Source organism: Canis lupus, chromosome X (genome assembly GCF_048164855.1).
Source record: "Canis lupus baileyi chromosome X, mCanLup2.hap1, whole genome shotgun sequence".
Taxonomy (NCBI): domain Eukaryota; kingdom Metazoa; phylum Chordata; class Mammalia; order Carnivora; family Canidae; genus Canis; species Canis lupus.
Window position 1 is genome coordinate 62,600,349 of NC_132876.1, and position 19,353 is coordinate 62,619,701.

At 34.0% G+C, this 19,353-nt stretch overlaps 1 protein-coding gene across 2 annotated transcripts in view; it reads right to left on the bottom strand.

The window, feature by feature from the left end:
• The window catches only part of TENT5D (terminal nucleotidyltransferase 5D), a 95,306-nt gene extending 82,218 nt beyond the window's left edge, over positions 1–13,088 (bottom strand). The window contains exons 1-3 of one of the 2 annotated variants that reach the window (XR_012026104.1): positions 12,814–13,088; positions 7,031–7,109; positions 4,139–4,352 (exon numbers count right to left, since the gene is read on the bottom strand). The gene's annotated coding sequence lies outside the window, so the exon portion shown is untranslated. Of the gene's footprint in view, positions 1–4,138; positions 4,353–7,030; positions 7,110–12,813 lie in introns of those variants that run through there. The other variant, XM_072815417.1, reaches the window with a different exon arrangement.
• Positions 13,089–19,353: the final 6,265 nt, after the last annotated feature.

A 19,353-nucleotide genomic window follows, 5' to 3' on the forward strand; every position in this document is an offset into this window, starting at 1 on the left:
GTGACTGGGTGATGGGCAATGAGGGGGGCACTTGGCAGGATGAGCACTGGGTGTTATGGTATATGTTGGCAAATTGAACTCCAATAAAAAAATTAAAACATATATCTCGTAAAAAAAGAAGAGCAATAATTTAATGAAACATATTTTATAGTTAATTTATACCAAATTCAAAATCCATTTTGTTTATACAAAAATTTATCTTTAAATCACATGCAGTTAACCAGTCTGAACAGGAACCAACACTATCAATTTCTAAAATTAATGATTCAAACTATCAAAATATTGTCCAAATCCACTTGAGTCAAAATAGCATTTCTTTTGGTTCAAATGCCTAAATTGGGTTCTTTTTCACTTTTCTATTAGAATTGTATGATATTTGATCTCCCATCCAATAAGATATAAGTTTAAAACTTATTCAAAGGGCCAAATATAAAAGAACACATCTTTCCATACTATAAACCTTAATTTTATTCACAACTTATAAATTGTCACATTATTAATCGCTCATTGAGTTATTTAGCAATAATAAGGCCTTATTGTAGCATCATTGCTATTGTGTAATGTTAAGTGCAATGTAAAAAATAAATAGTCTCACTATATAGGCAGTACAGTAAAAGCTGTACTTTTGTGTTTGTTAATGTGTAAGATAGTGTAATGATGCCATAAACATCAACCAGTAAACAAGGGATAACTGATTTCTCAGTCTCACTCATCTGGTTCTGGAACTTGTAAAACTATTTTAGTATCACACAGCTCTAAACTACCTTTTAAAGAGTAACTCTTTAACTCTACTACTTTGGATAAAGTTAACTAGGAAAATGTTACTAAGATATTATCATTGATATGCTCTTTTGATTGTTAGCACTTCCAGTTAGTGAATATATGCCATGGAATAAACAAGAAATACATTACTTAACTTTATAAACACTAGAGTTTCATAGTCTCCCAATTAGGATTTAAAGTGGGGTTACTGCCTATATCAACACAGGCATAGTCCTGTAATGTAAATATGTATTAATCTTTATTCCATCTCTTTGATCATGTCATACTACCTATCTGGAATTGCTCTCCTTTTGCCTGTGATCTATCCTAAGCTTTTAAGTCTGATGTCTTTCCTGAAACCTTGAGCATTCTAGTCAACACTGGTATTTTCTATGTCAAGCCAGTGATGCAAAGTTAACACTTACTGTTTTCTAATTGCTTAATATATGATGGTTTGATTTCTATAACGGAGTTATAACTTCCTCGAGGACACATTCATGTCTTACATTACTTTTTCACCCACAGTTGTGGGAAAATAGAAGGTATCTAAAAATGTTCATTCATTAATTAGATTCAACAAAAATATCCCCTGTCATGACATTAGCACAAAGACATTAGGATAACCCTCCTGTAATAACAAAATTCCAAGGGTAAGTGAAATCACAAGTCTGCTTCATGAAGAAAAGGAAGCTATTGGTTTCATAAAATCTGTGTCTCCTCTGTGAAGTTTGTGATCTCAACTTGTCCTATGATTACATGCTTAAAGATACTCCTTTGACTATTCCATTTTAGAGAAGGCCAATATTTAAAAGTTCTTACTAAATCTCTATCACTAAAATGCTTCATATACAGTTAAAAAATAATAAACCAGAACTTGCTCCCTGTAACACCTAACTACATGGTATTTTGGCATGGTCTTCATTTTTAGCCATTCACAATGAAAATCATCTTTTATTGTGGGGGTAGATATCTTTTATCTTGAAAGGTATTCTAAGGATATTCCCATATATGTTATTTCATAACTTTAAAATTATAGGACCATCATTCAACTAACTTATACCATTAGATCTTATACCATTTATAAAGATATCAGAGTTATAAAATCAGGAACAACTCTGCTAGCACCAAAATTAGTTAATTTTTATCATTATCAGACCAAAAACACCTGAGGTTCATAAGAGAGTATTTTCCATTGCTGATTCTGTTGGAAGCTAATTCATGCTCAGTTACTGACTGGAATTAAAATAATCTAATATGTTTAAATATAAATAATCTACTAATTGTATTGAACAGTCAGTTCTCAACTTCAGATGTATTCATTTAGAGAGAAATTAACAGGCATTCCTGCCTACTGAAAATAAACTAAGAGTCTCTTTTTCTTCTCTTTTCAGCTAATTAATCTGTTCCAAATCTCTTACTCCTCAAGTATTTGCATATACCTCCCAATCATGAAAATGTAACTAGATATAAAAACAAGAAGCTCTATGAATACAAGAAATTGCTCTAATTTAAAAAGTAATAATAAAACTTCATCAACAATAAAGATGTACTAAGTTTCAATTATATGCAAGGAAATTAGTTGGTTCCAGGGGTCAGAAGTCATATAAGGAATAAGATGACCTGGTCCTAAAAATGCTTCCAAGCTAATTGCAGAGATAAGGCATATAAATAAAAAGATAATAACAATTTATATAGTAACCAAAGTTGTTTACCACAGTGATTACTATAGTGGTTGTACCACTTGAATTATTTGACACCAAATTTCTAAATGGCACCTTTTTAGAGGTTGATAGGCTCCTAGCAAATATTAAGAAACATGAGGTATTAGAACATTTATACACTCATGCACCTGGCATGGCCCCTCTTTGCATAATATGGCATTTTTATTTTATTTTAATTTTTTAAAGATTTTATTTATTTATTCACAAGAAGCAAAGAGAGAGAGGGGACACAGGCAGAGGGAGAAGCAGGCTTCCCGAGGGAAGCCAGATGGGGAACTCTATCCCAGGATCCCAGGATCACAACCTGAGTGGAAGGCAGATGCTCAACTGCTGAGCCTCTCAGGCATCCCAACATGACACTTTGAATTAAAGCTTTACCTTAACTGAACTGTATCCTATCCTAGTAACCTTTCTGAAAATACACATAGAAATCTAGGTTGAGCTTGAGATTCCTTGGTTAAGCATGACTTTAAAAGTATCCAAAAGTATTGGTACCAAGGATGAATATGAAAATTAGTAAGAAAAAAATTAGGGAAAGGCTAATAAGAAAGGAGAAAGGAACACTAACAAAGAACCACTACTAGTGTAAATAAAAAGAATATAAAAGAATAATATAATAGAAAATATATTTATCAAATATATGTAAATAATCTTTCTTTCCCTCCCTCTATCCAAAGTTGAATAACTGCTTAAAACCGTATTTTATTAAAACTATACTTTATTAATGTAATTGACAAAGGGAATTTTCAAGATGAGCCTTTCTACCCTGTTCATAAATATATCTTTAAATGATGAGTTATCTGTAGGGTGAAATAAAAAATGAAAGGCTTAATTCACACTCACTTGATGTATGGTCTTTAGCAAGTTCCAATACCTGTCTTTTTTTCTTCCAATTCATATATTTGTGCCTTTCTAAACTTTGTATCTTACCTCCAGTTAGGGAAACTTCACTTAGATAGACATGGAATGTTGGATGATTTCTTTTTACAAAGAATTAAATCTTAAAAAAAATAGAAATAATCATTAAATTTTATGTAGTCTGGATCACTGCGTAGGTTTCATTAAGCTTCAGTTAGGACCTGACTTAGAAAGAGGTCAACTGAATTTAGTTACCATATAAATTCACTGTTTTGATTTCAGAAAACTGAGTTACATATGGTCTGGAATAATTTGTGAAATGAGATGTTAAGCCTTTTTTTGGCCGAATATGGAATTTGAGACTTGTTGTGGTGAAAGTGATAATCTCAATGAAAAGTTCTATGAAAAATCTAATAAATACCATTTGAATTAGCTCCTCTCAAGAATTTCCATAGGACTAACTTCTCATTGTTCTACATTTTTTTCATTAAATCTTATTTTTTTACATTCTTATCAGAATTTGCCTTTTAATTGACTGTCTCTTTTATTCTAGTTTTATGATAGATCAAGTGATTATATATATCTCCCCTCTATATCTTCACATGCTTTACTCAATACGCATTTTAGGAAAGCATAATATATATGGATACGTTAACTTTAAGTATACCTCAGCAACAACTGATCGACAATGGCCTTTAAAATTGTGAGGTTCAGAGAAGAGGAAAGCATATGACAAACCTTCTAGACCAGGGTTATGCAAATCAAACAGGCAATGAACCTGATATACTCACACTTGGTATACTTTTGTCTGGTACATTGATCTTGTCCTGTAGATAGTCTTTCCTTTTGACTGAATTAAGAGCATAATGAAAGCTATTCTGGATTCATCCATCCAGCTCAGTATCCTGTTTCTGATGATATCACTTGTGCAGTTCTGAGCATACAGTAGGCAATCAATATTTCATTGAACTTTTCTTGAAATAAGTAGGCATATCTGACTTCTAAACTATCCTAAATAAAAGCCATAAATTCCTCCATTAAATGCATATAAATTTAACTCCTTTTTGAATCTTCATTTTCAGTATACAAAACCTTTTTAACATATAAAATGGTACTTTTTCATTTATCTTAATATCTTAATATAGCTATTTCTACCCTATGTCCCAGTAATTCTACTTCCAGCATATACCTTAGAGAACTCTTGCAAATGTGTAGAGTGTTATACATTTAGTACTGCAGCATTTCTTTAATTGGAAAAGAAAATAAAAGCCACCTATAAACGGCCATGAAGAGGGGATGGATAAATGAGCCATATTTATATGATAAATTATTATATATACAAATGTAGAAACAACATGGGTAGATCTCAAAAGTAATACTGAGTAAAAGCTATGGAACCTAGATATATATTAAGTGTAATAATGATATAAATTTAAAAACATGTATAAAATATTGTATATTTTCCATGAATGCATATTTCTTCATGGAAAAGGATACACATAATACTAAGTAGCTGTTTCCAGAAGGGAGAATAGAATAAGACTAGTGAGTGTAGTCAAAGGAGACTTCAACTTCACTATATTGTTTTATTTATTTTATTTTAAAAAGAACTGGAAACAGGTGTGACACAATGTTGACTGTTGTCCTGTTGTCGGGGTACCAGGGTGGTGTAATCTATTAAGTATTCAACTCTTGGTTTTGGCTCAGGTCCTGATCTCAGGGTCCTAAGATCTGTTAGGCTCCATGCTCAGTGAGGAGTCTGTCTTCCTCCCTTTGCTCCTCCTCCCCGTCTCTCAAAAATAAATAAATCCTTAAAAAAATTTCACTGCTGTCAATTCTTGGAGGTAGAAACATGGATGTTTAATATATTATTTTTATATCTTCTATATTTTAAAGTTTCTCATAAAAATAAATTTTCTTAGAAAGCTACAAAGTGACTCATTTAATATTGAGAGCATATACTACAAGCTTATTAAAAACAAGCAAACAAAAGAATACTTCCCTCTATCATTGAGTAGGCTGAGTTGTGGGAAGGTTACCTTCTCTTAGTTGCTCAAGACCTCAGGAACAGGGGTGCCTGGGTGGCTGAGCCAGTTAAGCATCTGCCTTTGGCTTGGGTCATGATCTCAGAGTTCTGGGATCGAGCCCTACATCGGGCTCCCTGCTCATTGTGGAACCTGCCCTTTCCTCTCCCTCTGCTGCTCCCCCTGCTTGTGTGCTCTCTCTCTCTTTCTCTCTCTCTCTCTCTGCCAAATAAATAAACAAAATCTTTTAAAAAATCCTAGGAACAAAATCATATTTACTCTACCTATACACTCCACGATTTTATGCAGATTCAATCAAGCCATTCTTTCTATACAGAAGAATATTAAATATTCTAATAGTATTAAATAGTCTAGTCTGCTCAAAGCCCTTCTGGCACTTTTTGAAACTTCTTCTCTGGCCCCTGTCTTGACATTAATTATTTCTCAAGAAGTGGTGAGCAGAAATGCCACAATTTTTCAAGCACCAAGGTACCATGGTTTTATATCAATATGATTTTCTCTTTTGTTTCAAATACCTTTCTTGATGTTTACATATTTGTTAAGGGTTTTTTGGCTGTAGAATACATTACTAAGCTATCATTTCTGAGAGGCTCTAAGTATTCTAACATTCAAGATAATCTCATTTAATCCTTATCATAAACCTAAGAAATAGATATTATTACCCCTGTTTTTGTGAGTGAGGAAATTGAAATACAAAGAGATTACATAACTTGCCCTTGATAATCACATATTAAATATAGGAACCAGAAATTCAAACCTAGCTCTGTATGACGCTAAATGTCTTGTTCTTTCCAATGGCCTGAAGCAAAAAAATTTATAATGACTTCAAGATACCTTTCCTGGATTCAATTTTACCAATTTCAGTATACCAGTTGAAAACCTAGACATGCTATCATTGCACTGCATTTGCTATGGCTATTCCTAAAAAAGAATAAGCTGAAAGATATTTTGTTGTACATCTGTCAATTTAATATAAAGGCAACACTAGATGATTCTAGACATAGAGTAGTGGTTCGTAAATGGAAGTGATTTTATCTTTCAGAGAATATTTGACAATCTCCGGAGATATTTTTGGTTGTTAAAACTTTGGAAGTGGTAGAAAGCTACTGTATATATAGAGGTGTATATAGAGGGCAGGGATACTGCTAAATGTCCTACAATGTACAGGACAATCCTCCAAAACAAATAAATGATCAGCTCAAAATGTCTACAGTATTAGTTGAAAAATCCTGACACAGAGGGAATAATTGTGGACCACATTATAGCTAATTTTAGGGAAAAATAATATTTGAAAATAACAAAATATATGTTAATTGTACTGGAATTAAAATAAGAGCCTTAATAGAATGTGTGTACTAAAATATAGAGAATTCAAAAAAAATAAAAAAAATAAAATATAGAGAATTCAAATATTTAAAAAGCTTGCTAACTCTGTTCGAACCAGTTACCAGATAAATTTCTAAAATCATGAAAATGACTTTGACAGAATTTTGACTTGAGATTCCACAGTCTATGATGAGAAAGTAATAGTAAATAAAAGCAGTATTTAGAACTAAGTGTGTAGGTGCTGTAGCCATGAAAATGGGATACAGGAGTACAGAGTAGTACACTTTTAAAAGAGCAAGTGTTTTGTTTGTTTTTTACCTTGTCTTCACCTGTCCTTCTGATAAAAGTCTCTTATCTTTGTTCTTTCTTCTCTTAAAGACTTTTCTTCAAATAGCTCCTAGACGGTAAAATAATAGATATAAGGAAACGTTTTATTAAAAATGAGTTTCTATATGAGCACCTACACCTATATTAAAGAAATTCTGAATCATACAACTCTCAAAACTAATTTGGAATCATCCCAAAGTGGGAAAGTATCTCTAATAATAGCAAATGCTTTATTCTTTCTCACCATCTCACCTTCTAAGAATCAATCAACTCATTTAATAACAAGATATAGTTGCATTGATTATTCAAGTTTTACAAAGGTTTTCTGGCAAAGGCAAATTTTAAAGCCTTGAGTGCTCTGTTAAAAATCAACGTAGTCTAGAGAAATTCTCTTTCTGATAATTATGTATTACAATCACTAAATATCACCATTTATTATTAAAATAACAATGAAATCCTAAAAATGGTCACTTATAAAAATGATAAATATGCAGATGTATTTTTCCTAAGACTTTTTTCTATTCAGTTGAATCTTATATTCAACTTATCTTGTCTCCTTGTGCTCCTCCCCCACTTGCTAATTATAAACTGGATATTTTTCATATCATCTACTGCAGCCACTCAAACCCATTCTTCTTGTCTTTAAACTTCTATTCCTGCTTCATCTTCTATTTGCCTTAGCTAATAGAGTTTTACCTCTTTTATTTTTATTTTTTTTTAAACTTTTATTTATTTATGATAGGCACACAGTGAGAGAGAGAGAGAGGCAGAGACACAGGCAGAGGGAGAAGCAGGCTCCATGCACCGGGAGCCCGACGTGGGATTTGATCCCGGGTCTCCAGGACCGCGCCCTGGGCCAAAGGCAGGCGCCAAACCGCTGCGCCACCCAGGGATCCCGTTTTACCTCTTTTATAGCTCTCATCTTTGTCCTGTCACTTGAACAGTTCTAGGCTAGGAAATTCTGCAAATTAAAACCACAGAAAAATGAAACCAGCTAGGTGTTTGTTGCCTGCTAGGGAAAAACTTTTCCCATTATGAGCAAGAAAGACCCTACAAAGAAACAAAACAGAGGATCATAGGGAAAGGAATGGAAAAATAAAATAAGATGAAATCAGAGAGGAAGACAAATACTAAGAGACTCTTAACTGTAGGAAACAGAGTGAAGGTTGCTGGAGGGGAAGTGGAGGGGGGATGGTGTAACTGGATGATGGGCATTAAGGAGACTAAGTGATGTAATGAGCACTGGGTCTTATATGCAATGGATGAATAACTGAAATCTACATTTGAAATTAATGACTATGGTAAATAATTTAATTATATAAGTTTAAAAAAGATCCTATGATATGGATGGAGCTAGAGAGTATTACGATAAGCAAACTAAGTCAATCAATCAGAGAAAGACAAATAACATATGATTTCACTCATAGGTAGAATTTAAAAAACAAAACAAATGATCATGGGATGAAAAAAGAGAAAGGCAAACCAAGAAATAGGCCCTTAATATAGAGAAAAAAACTGATGGTTACCAGAGGCTACCAGAGGCTACCTGATGGCTACCTCAGATTAGAAGCATTTTGTAAACTGTGAAGGGTGTGTGGGGAGATGGGTTAAATAAGTGATGGGGATTAGAGAGTGCACTTGTGATGAGCACCAGGTGTTGTATGTTAAGTGTTGAACCACTAAATTGTCCACTCAAAACTGATATTACACTGTATGTTAACTGGAATTTAAATAAAAACTTAAAAAGTAAGAAAGACCCTTAGTTTCTACCTCTCTAGGGATTCTAGAAAACTGAATCTTCTGGAATCCCTGGGTGGTGCAGCGGTTTGGCGCCTGCCTTTGGCCCAGGGTGCGATCCTGGAGACCCAGGATCGAATCCCACGTCGGGCTCCCGGTGCATGGAGCCTGCTTCTCCCTCTGCCTGTGTCTCTGCCTCTCTCTCTCTCTCTCTCTCTCTCTGTGACTATCATAAATAAATAAAAATTAAAAAAAAGAAAACTGAATCTTCTTAAACTATAGAAAGAAGGAAGCAGAAGTAGTCTAATGAGTCCTCCTTGTCAATCTGCTATAAGCATTCAAAAGTATTGGATTACAAGTCAATGAGTCCTGAATTGAATACTGACTCCATTTACTCAAACTTCGCTTGGGCAGGGACACATGGCTGGCTCAATTAGTTCAGCATTTGACTTTTAATCTTGGGGCTGTGAGTTCAACCCCCATTTGGGTATAGAGCTTACTTAAAACTTGCTTGGGCAAATTATATGATCTCTCTGAGTCTTTTTTTTAATTAGTAAAAAGAGGATGATAATGCCTTTTCAGGTTGCCTCAGATTAGAAGCATTTTGTAAAGTATGAAGTTCCATCCAAATTGAGCTACTAGACAATATAGTATATTAACCTATATTAAGTTATTCATTTCAATTACACAAACAGAGACAAAATATAGACTTCTGGGACCAATTCCAAGTTTATTCTATCAGAATCTATAGAGGGGAGTCCCAATCATCTGTATTTTTAACAAGAACACCAAAGTTTGATTAAGACTACACACACTATGCCATTCTAATTTCTGGTGTCCTTTCTCTTACTTCAATGAAAGTTTAATTATATGTACCATTTAATTTTCTGATCATCTTGAAATCATTTGGTAAAATGTAAGAAAAATGCCATGTTGTCAAAAAAACAACTGAAATCAAATCTTAAAAATTATATAATTTAGACTTTAACAGATATTTTTAAATAAATATTTTAAAATGTAAAAAGCAAAGCTTGTTTTTTATAACACAGTAGATTGTAAAATATTTACAGAACTAAGAATGATTAAACATGAAAATAATTCAATTTACTGAAGGAATTATTATGATTTCCCACATTAGCTTTATTTGAATAATGTCAAATTTTAATACATTCAATAATGCTGAGTTAACTTAAGATACTGTATTGGTTCTTCAAATCTACATTATCTTAGTGAAAATTCTCAGATATTTTAAAACACATCTTTCTAAGTATCTATAATTGAAATTTTCCACATCTGGGTTTATCAACTGATAAACTGATGCTACTTCTGTTAAATCTTCATACTTAGAGTTAACTAAGTTCCAAAAGAACAATTTGGGAGGTCCTATACATGTTATTTTTATCATTAAAATAACAATTTGGGAGGTCCAAATTAAAATAACAATCATTAAAATAACAAGTGGGAGGTCCTATACATGTTATTTTTATAATTAGCCCTTTTCAAAGGCTGAAAGGAGCAAAAGGTAGCTGCCTATTTAGGTGAGACAGGGTTAGAGGTATTACTAAATCTGGAAGAGTGGAAGAAACAAAGCCATGATCTAAGATAACCCAAAACAATAAGAAATATAAATACAATAAACAATAAATGAATAATAGTTCCTTGGGGGAGAGAGTAAAATGATATTGGTAAAGAATAAATCTAACTTTAAGGGATCCCTGGGTGGAGCAGCGGTTTAGCGCCTGCCTTTGGCCCAGGGCGCGATCCTGGAGACCCAGGATCAAATCCCGCGTGGGGCTCCTGGTGCATGGAGCCTGCTTCTCCCTCTGCCTGTGTCTCTGCCTCTCTCTCTGTGTGTGTGTGTGTGTGTGTGTGTGTGTGAGACTATCATAAATTTAAAAAAATAATAAAATAAATAAATCTAGCTTTAAAATGCTTAACATTAACTATAACTATAATAGAATAAACATTTCCAGAATTCATCATAATGTTTAAGAGACTTAAGTTATTGATTTTAATTAACTGTTTAGAATATGTGTTAATATAACACTGGTATATTCTTACAGGCTATATTAACCTGGAAACAACACAAATATTAATCATTAGGACAATGAATGAAAATTAACAAAATGTTCATACAGTGGAATACAACAGTGAAAAAGAATGAACTACAGTTATAAGCAATAATGCAGGCAGACAAGGAACATTATGAGTTACAAAAGCATGTCAAAGAAGAAAAAACACTGATTTATGCAGAGTTTAGAAATATACAACAGTAAATAATACTGTTTAGGAATTCAAATACTATGATAAAACTGTAAATTAAATCAGGGAAATTATATATAAATTTGAGACAGCAGTTGCCTCTAAGGAGGGAAGGAAAGAAATGTGATTAGGGAAAGGGTACACAAGGGAATTTAAAAGGAATGGTACTTTTCTTAAATTAGGTCATATGGATTTCCTGTATTGCTTTTTATTCTGTACTCCTGTTTTACAAATATTTTATAGGTATTCAATTATTAATAAAAACAATTAAAAGTTGATGACTTTCCTTTGAGTACTTTTTTATAATAAAAGCAGCTTATGATTTTAATATCTTTTAATTCCTTGTTTCAACAGCAGCAATAATATACATATACTTCAAATATTTCTATTACTGTGCCTAAGATTAAAAAATAAATTCTAAATCTAACTTTAAAAGATAAGATGCCCAAGATAAAAACATGAGGGCAATTTTTGGAGTCAATATTAGTTCACAACTCATATAAATAACAATTTCTGAATCTTCTAAGTAGTTTGTCAATCAAAGATATAGGTTATGCATTTTATTTCCTAGCATGGACAATAACAAACTTCCTAACTGAACAAATATTTTTAGATCTTAATTCTACTAAAAACCCTGTTCTATCCTAAAGATCCCTATCTTAAGAAGTTCAACAATATGCAAAACAATTTAAAAAACAGTTCAAAAAAGGCTTAATTTATAGGTTACCGATATATAACTAGAAATAACATAAGACATGGAAATTCTTAAGTTTTAGCGGATTGTTCTAGTCTATATGTGGATTTATTGAAGGCACTTTGTTAATACATATTAAGCATCTAAGGAAGAACTTCTAAAAATATTTTTCACTTTCACACCAAAAAAAAATTCTCAGTGAAATACAATTATCTATTGTGGAAAGTGATGAAACAATCATTACATGTGCCAAGTTTTTTCTGTCTCTATAAAGGTAAATCTTGCATCTGAAACATATATAGCAAGATTAAAAAAATAAATATAATCTTTATACAGTTCCGTTTATGTAAAGTCTTTTCTATCGTACTCTCCCTGAGCTTTTAGGGGAAAAATAAAAGGTTTTCCAGGATCAAGGGCTCATAATTAGTTAACAGCCTGAAGCCTACCAAACGTCATTAACACAAAAGTCTAAAACAGTACCTTTTTTTTAGAACCATTTTGGTGCAACAGGAAACAATCCTGAAGATAAAAAGGCCATTATATATTCATTATTTCCCCCACATATTGAAACTTTAAAGATGAGAAAAAACTTAAAGCCAAATATAAAATTCCTCAGCAAGAGCATAATTACTCTATTTTTTTTCCAAAGCATTTCTTGGAATTTCCAAGTGTTGAATTAAATGCAGTGATTTCATCAAAGATCCCCCTTCTTTCCACAAATCTAGAGATGGTGTCTAATAAATTTCCTTGGATATCTTGGTGTTACATAAAAGGCACCAAGTGTTTCAATAAACCCTCCCGTCAATTATAATTTGGAGCGATTTTATGGTAATTTTCGTATTTTACCCATCCACTCCAAAAAATAATAATTTATTACAACTTCGTATTTCACAACAACTTCGCCTCTTAAACCTGGGCTTACTCTTTTGTCTTCCCCTTCTAACTTAAAACTTTAAAGATCATGACCTTTTTAAAAACTTAAACTGAACCTCGCAACTGAAAATTCCCACCCCCGCTAACCCTGAAGGTTCTCATTTCATAGGGTTATATATATGTTTAAAGTACTGTAGAAACCCTATACCTTTTCCTTCATCCGTAAGACAAACTCTGAGAACAGAAGGAGAGGCCAAGGATAGTGTGAAATCTGAGGAAAGAGTTTGGGGCGGAAGTTTAAGAAGAGCTCAGAGTACGACAAAAGAACTAGGCGGTTAGCAGAGTGACGAAAACCGTTAGGCGCTGGCTTAAAGACACTAGGGGGAGGGGCATAACCCCTAGAGCCCGCCAACGCCCCCAGGCGACTACTGCCCACCCTAACAGCTACTCCGAGCAGCAGCCATTTTGGCGTTACACCAGCCCCGCCCCTCGGTCGTAGGCGGCTCCACCCCCGGCCAACTGTGAGCGGAAACAGGAAGTGGGATTGTAAACCTATAGGAGCGAGGCAGGCAGCTAGTCAGAAATAGGGCGGTACTCTGAGTACCCTATCAAGTTCGTGCTATTGCTCTGGGCTGTCGCCTCACCAAAAAAGTTGTGGGACCACGTTGAATATGGAGAGTATCCTTTCCCGTCTGAAAAGCTGCTGCTGGAGTTTAGGAAAGGGGAGAAGGGCAAAGGCTGGGGCCCTGTGAGGCGCATGTAGGTGACCTTTTAGGTCTAATTATGGGAAGATGAGGGCACTGATGCTGATTGGTAGGTGTCTGTAACTCTGTTGTGGTTTCCTGGTAGCCGCCGCTGCCTGGGAAGTGGGACTGCTTTGGCGAGTGTGGGAGGAGTTGGGGGACTGAGATGATTTTTGAGTGTGAACCCTTGTTCAGGGCTCCTGTCACGTGTCCTTTCAGTTATTTTATCCACTTCTTAGAAATTGAGGGGGGGGGGTTGTATGGTTAAAAGCAGCGGGAGTTTGCCAGAGGTTTTTGGAGCAGAGGTATAGGTTTTGAATACAGAACGAGGCCAGATGGCTTGTTTGTTTGTTTTTGTTTTTCCAGATGGTTTTTGTGGAACTTCATTTTTCTGGATGTAGGTGACTGATAATGAGGTGAAGTCCTTAATACCACACTGGCAAACTAAATTGAGAGCTTGCTTGATAATCTGATTTAGCATATAAGGAAACTCATGGTTTCCTAAAGCTGTAAAAATCCATCAGTTGCACCTGTTTTTCTACTTGAGCACTAAGGTCAAGGTTAGGAAACAAGCTGTGTGATTCCCTGAATTGGGGGATGAAATAATTTTTTCACTACTGAAATACCTTTACAAAATTTCCATTTCTTTGTAATTCGTCTTTCTTACAGGAGTTGGCATTATAGAAAATAGAGTAGCTTGGTATTTTGCTACTGAATAAAATTTGGCAAAATACCAATATGAGGATAACAGTTATTGTTTGATAGTTCATTTTATAGCTGTTTTGTCTTCATTAGTTTGTAAATCTGAAAAATAGGATTTCTGGTGGGAGGATAAGATTATATAAGCCATACTGAGAATATTGATCCTGAATCATTTCCTATCCTGTGCTGAACTGACCAAGATAAACCAAGAATAAAATGAACCTTTGAAGAGGCATGAAATATGTCATTTCATGAACAGAGTAGATGACTAAAAAGTCCAATTATTGCAGCAGTTTAAAGGATATAATTTACGGAAATGTAGTTGTGTTAGATGATTTTTAAAAAGCAATTAGACTATGAATCAGATGATTCTAATCCCAGTTCTGCCTCTTAAGAAATGAGTTAGGGAAAGTCATAAAGTCTCTGTCAGGCAACTTTTATTCATTTGTAAACATACTAACTGACCTGCCAACCTTATACAGCTTTTGATAAAGATAAAATAAAATGGAAGAGCTTACTAAATTATAAAGTTTTGAACATATTGTTAAGTATTACCAAATAGAGTACAAATTGCTATCTCTTTCCCAAGAACTTTTGGAAGGATTTGAGGTAACAGCTCTAAAATTGCTTTTGTTTCCTACTCTAATCAAGTTATTTTTGCTATACCTAAGCATACCATTTGTGATTTACAATAACATGATAGTTACTAATTTTATTTACTGAAAAGCATGTATGCCTAATTATAATTAAAATTAATAATACTGTTATCAATAGTTTCATACTTAAAATGAAGTATTACCCTTCATTCTATCAAAAGAAGTGTAAAATCCAGATTTTTTCCTTGGAATATAGAGGAAGAAAATGACATGGACTCAGACCTGTCTTCCATAAATAAATAACATCATTTGAAACTTGAGTAACACTTATTTGTCGCCTATATAAAATGCAAAAAAAAAAAATAGGCATGCCTGGGTGGCTCAGTGGTTGAGCATCTGCCTTTGGCTCATGGCGTGATCCTGGGATTCTGGGATCGAGTCCTGCATTGGGTTCCCCACAGGGAGCCTGCTTCTCCCTCTGCCTATGTCTCTCCCTCTTTCTCTGTGTCTCTCATAAATAAATAAATAAAATCTTTTTTTAAATGCAAAAAAATATCATTGTTACAGTATGTAAGACCTAAGTGTGCTAATAGTTAGAATTGTAATTGTGACTTCTGTCTTCTATTAAACATAATCAATTTATCGTGGTGGATTAGGATAAATTTCACTTTATTTTTTTAAGATTTTATTTATTTATTCATAAGAGATACACAAAAAATTGAGAGGCAGAGGGAGAAACAGGCTCCATGCAGGGAGCCTGGTACAGGACTCGATCCCAGGACTCCAGGATCACACCCTGGGCCCAAGGCAGGTGCTTAACCGCTGAGCCACCCAGGGATACCTAAATTTCACTTTCAAGAGCTTGATTGGATGGCCAACTTTATTTGTTGTAGTGTGTTTTACAAGTGCAGAACTAAGAGCAATATGTGTGCAATATTAATACAGTGTATTTCAGTAATGTTTGATTTACTTGCAGGAATGAAACAATAGAAGAGGTATTATTAAGAGATACTTCACTACTCCACAGGTCTTTTTCTTTGTCCTTCATTTTCCATGTTTCTACTCCTCTTCTGGTATTTTGTTGTTTTTGTTGGACTTGGCTCAAGCATGCTTCATATCCAGGAAGCTTTGCATGTCATTTTAATCTCCTAATCCACCATCTCCAACAAACCTAGAAATCTGAGAGCTCCAGCTCCTACTCTGTGCTTATTTCCCCACCTGTTTTCCCCTCCAGTTTAGACTTTTTTCCTAATACTGTAATTATATGTTTACTTGTCTCCCTCTTACATTAGGTTGTGAGTTCCTTGAGGATCATATCCTTATCTTTCACCTTTAATCTTCATTTCCTTGCACAGCATTTGCCCCATAATAGATGCAAAATGGGTAAATGACCTTCTGTTAAAAATTATTAACATATATTGAGTCTCTACTGTGCGCTGAGGAATGCACTCAAGCTTTTGATACAGAGGGTTATAAGACCTATTCTGAACCTTGAACACCTTTTGATCTGAGTCAGGACACATATAGTTGGGGATAAATATCAATACTAGGTAACACATACTAACTGAGGTGAATGCTTGAACACATTCTTGATTACATGTGTGGATTTACTAAACTTAAAATTGCATGTAAAATTTTTATGTTAGAATGTGCCTTTACCTGGGGTAAAACATATGTAGCTGACATGTTTTTCCAAAGGATTCTAACATGAAAAAAGCTGATAAATAATGAAGTAGATAATAGGTACTATAGATATTCTGAGAGTAGAGAAAAGGATGTCATAAACTGGACTGGTGTCATTGTATTCTTTTGTAGATGCCCAGACAGATGAGACTGTTACAGGCGATGATTGCCACCTACCTTAGAAATGGCTGTATGCCATTATGAATGACTTTATATCCTAAGCAGAACTAATTACATATCAGAGTCTCTGAGGTTTTTATATTATTGACAAATATACTGTGATATTTTTGGACCAAATATTAATGATATCTTAAATGTGCTTTTTAAATATTGTTACCTGTCATGTGTCTTATAAGTTATGGCCTGGCCTGGCTAGCTAGTAGAATGCTGGGTCTTATAAGAAGTATTGCATGTGTAAGGATTACTTCTGGTTCATAATTTAAGGCCAATTAAGGACCAATTCTGAGCAATTCACTCTGAAAGCTAAAATGCAAAGAGGAAAATATGAGATGTGCTGGATTTGAATTTCTTCTTTTTTTATGTAGCAATTACTGCTCAATTATCTCTCTCTAGGCTTCAGTCTTCACATCTATAAAATGAGTGAAGTTGACAAGTAATTTCTAGGGTTCCTTTCAATTCTAATGATCCCAAACTCTACCTACCAGAAATACACAAGAGATGATCAAGAGCATAGGAGATGAAAAAGAGTTGATTCATAATGTCACTTCTTCTCATCAAATGTATGAATAAAAAATCTATGATATTGGTATTATTGCTTTATTCTGGGACAGGCAATTGCTAGTGGAAAATTTTTATTTCCTTCCTCTTACCTCCATTTTTTTCCCATCCTCTACTTCTGTGTGCCCAAAGGACTGCATAATCCTTTAGCACTTGGAATCGAATAGCTTTCTGCTCTACTGTATTTGGAAAATACATTAGCACTTGGAATCAAATAGCTTTCTGCTCTACTGTATTTGGAAAACTTTCACTTGGTGTTACTCCACCACTTCACATAGGCAGACAGGACATGAGATTTCTACTATGAAATTCTTCTAGTAAACTGAGTATAACAATTTTTCTTGAGGTAGCAGACTGAAATCTTAAAGCAAGACTTCATTATGCATGCATAATATGTTGAACCCTAATGACTTGCTTAAATTTATTGAAATTTTAAAGCAATAATATATTAGCGCATAGCTGATTTTCATCCCTTGCCTGTGTAATTGCAAAAAGTTAATTCAAATAAAATATTTTAAAGAGGCAATGGTGCTTTTTATTCCCTGGTGAACTATATTGTCCAATTAAGATATGTGGCTTAGTGAGTCATGAGGTGGTAATTAAAATTTATAGAATATCTATATGTGCTAAACTTTCTGCTAGGTATTTTGTATATATTATCACAGACTCTCAAAACAACTGGGAAGACAGGTGATAGTATCATTTTTTTGTGATAGTATCATTTTATAGAAGAGGAAACTAAAGCTAAGAAAGCCACATTGCTTATAAGCACAGAGTAAAGGATCTAGGCTGGGCTCCAGTATCTGTTGTATTCACCTTAACATAGTACCTTCACATACAGCATAATTCATTTGTGTTTGATGGAATCCTAGGGTTACACAGAGATACTTCTTCTATATATTAATATTCAACTTGGGATTTTGCTTTAAAAAGGTTTGAGAAACCATGAATCTACACAATCACTTTAGGGAGCCTAGCCTATGTTCTCTTGAAGACATTTCCTTGTAAAAGGTACACCTTAGATGAGGTATTTTATAGAATTGGAAAGGTGGGAGTTACTACCTTCTGAAAATATGAAATAATTGAAATGTTGAGATTAAATTCATTTATCTTATTTATTGTTTGTTTCCTTATTTATCAATCCCAAGGGCCAAGTGAGGTTTTTTTTTTGCTTTTTGTTTGTTTGTTTGTTTTGTTTTTTGTTTTTTGCTTTTACATGGATTTGGGTAGGAGGAGGGTCAGCTATCGCCATTAATGGAGCTCTTTGAGAACAGTTTCTCAGAGTCAGTGTTATTGTTTATGTTAGCCGAAAAGCAAGCATGATGGTGTATCCTAAACCTCACAGGAGTTAAGATGAAGGTGGTAGAAATGGGAGAAAGAAGGGCAAACTAGGTAAAGGAATTGTATGTAAAGGCATAGAGGAGAGGCCAGAATCTTGAAGTACAAGGTGTTGGAGGCTGGGATTACCCAAAACCTTTTAAGGGCCTTCTGCATCATTCTATACATGTTAATAGACATTGCTGTTCAGTTGTTTTAAACTTTAAGTCCATTAAAAATAGAGTATTTCAGCCATTGTCTTTCCAGTGGGCAAAGAAATACAAATTCTGTCTTAATAGCAACCACTTTGCCAAATTGAATTTATGATTAGCCAGTGAAGGAGATTATTCTGCCAATGTTATTTCTCCAAATAGAAAAATACTCCAGGGATTTATCATCAACTAAAATATCACAGAAGGTCAACTCTGGTTCATAGCTCAATTTAGTAGTTGAATTGATACCATTACTTTCCATTCCCCAACTTCAATATAGAGGATAGTCACTTATTGTAGTATACACAGAGGGTGACTATTTGAGTAACAGATACTTGAATTTAAGGATCTCATACCCTGGTTATAGAAATTACCCAAGAGTTAGAGGTAAGGGATGATACGGGGATGTTTTGATTTCTGGTATTGGGAAAAAGATTCATCATCAGGAAAACACTGGTATTACTAGTTGCCTGGGCTAAGTAGACATATACAAATATATTTAATAGTGATTGTAGTTTAAGATATATAGCCCTTCCCTGTGGATTCATGGCTTATGCTTATGTATATTAAACTGTACTACAACTGTTGGTAATCTTGTCTGTCATATTCTAGTGTAAGGTTGAAGTTAGAGAATTCATCTCCTTATTCATTTCTGAACATACAGAATTATTTGGAATAGGAACTGGTAAAACTTTACATGCCCTTAATGTACATCTAGCCTCATGGTAGTTAATTATTTTTTAACTTAAAAAGAACT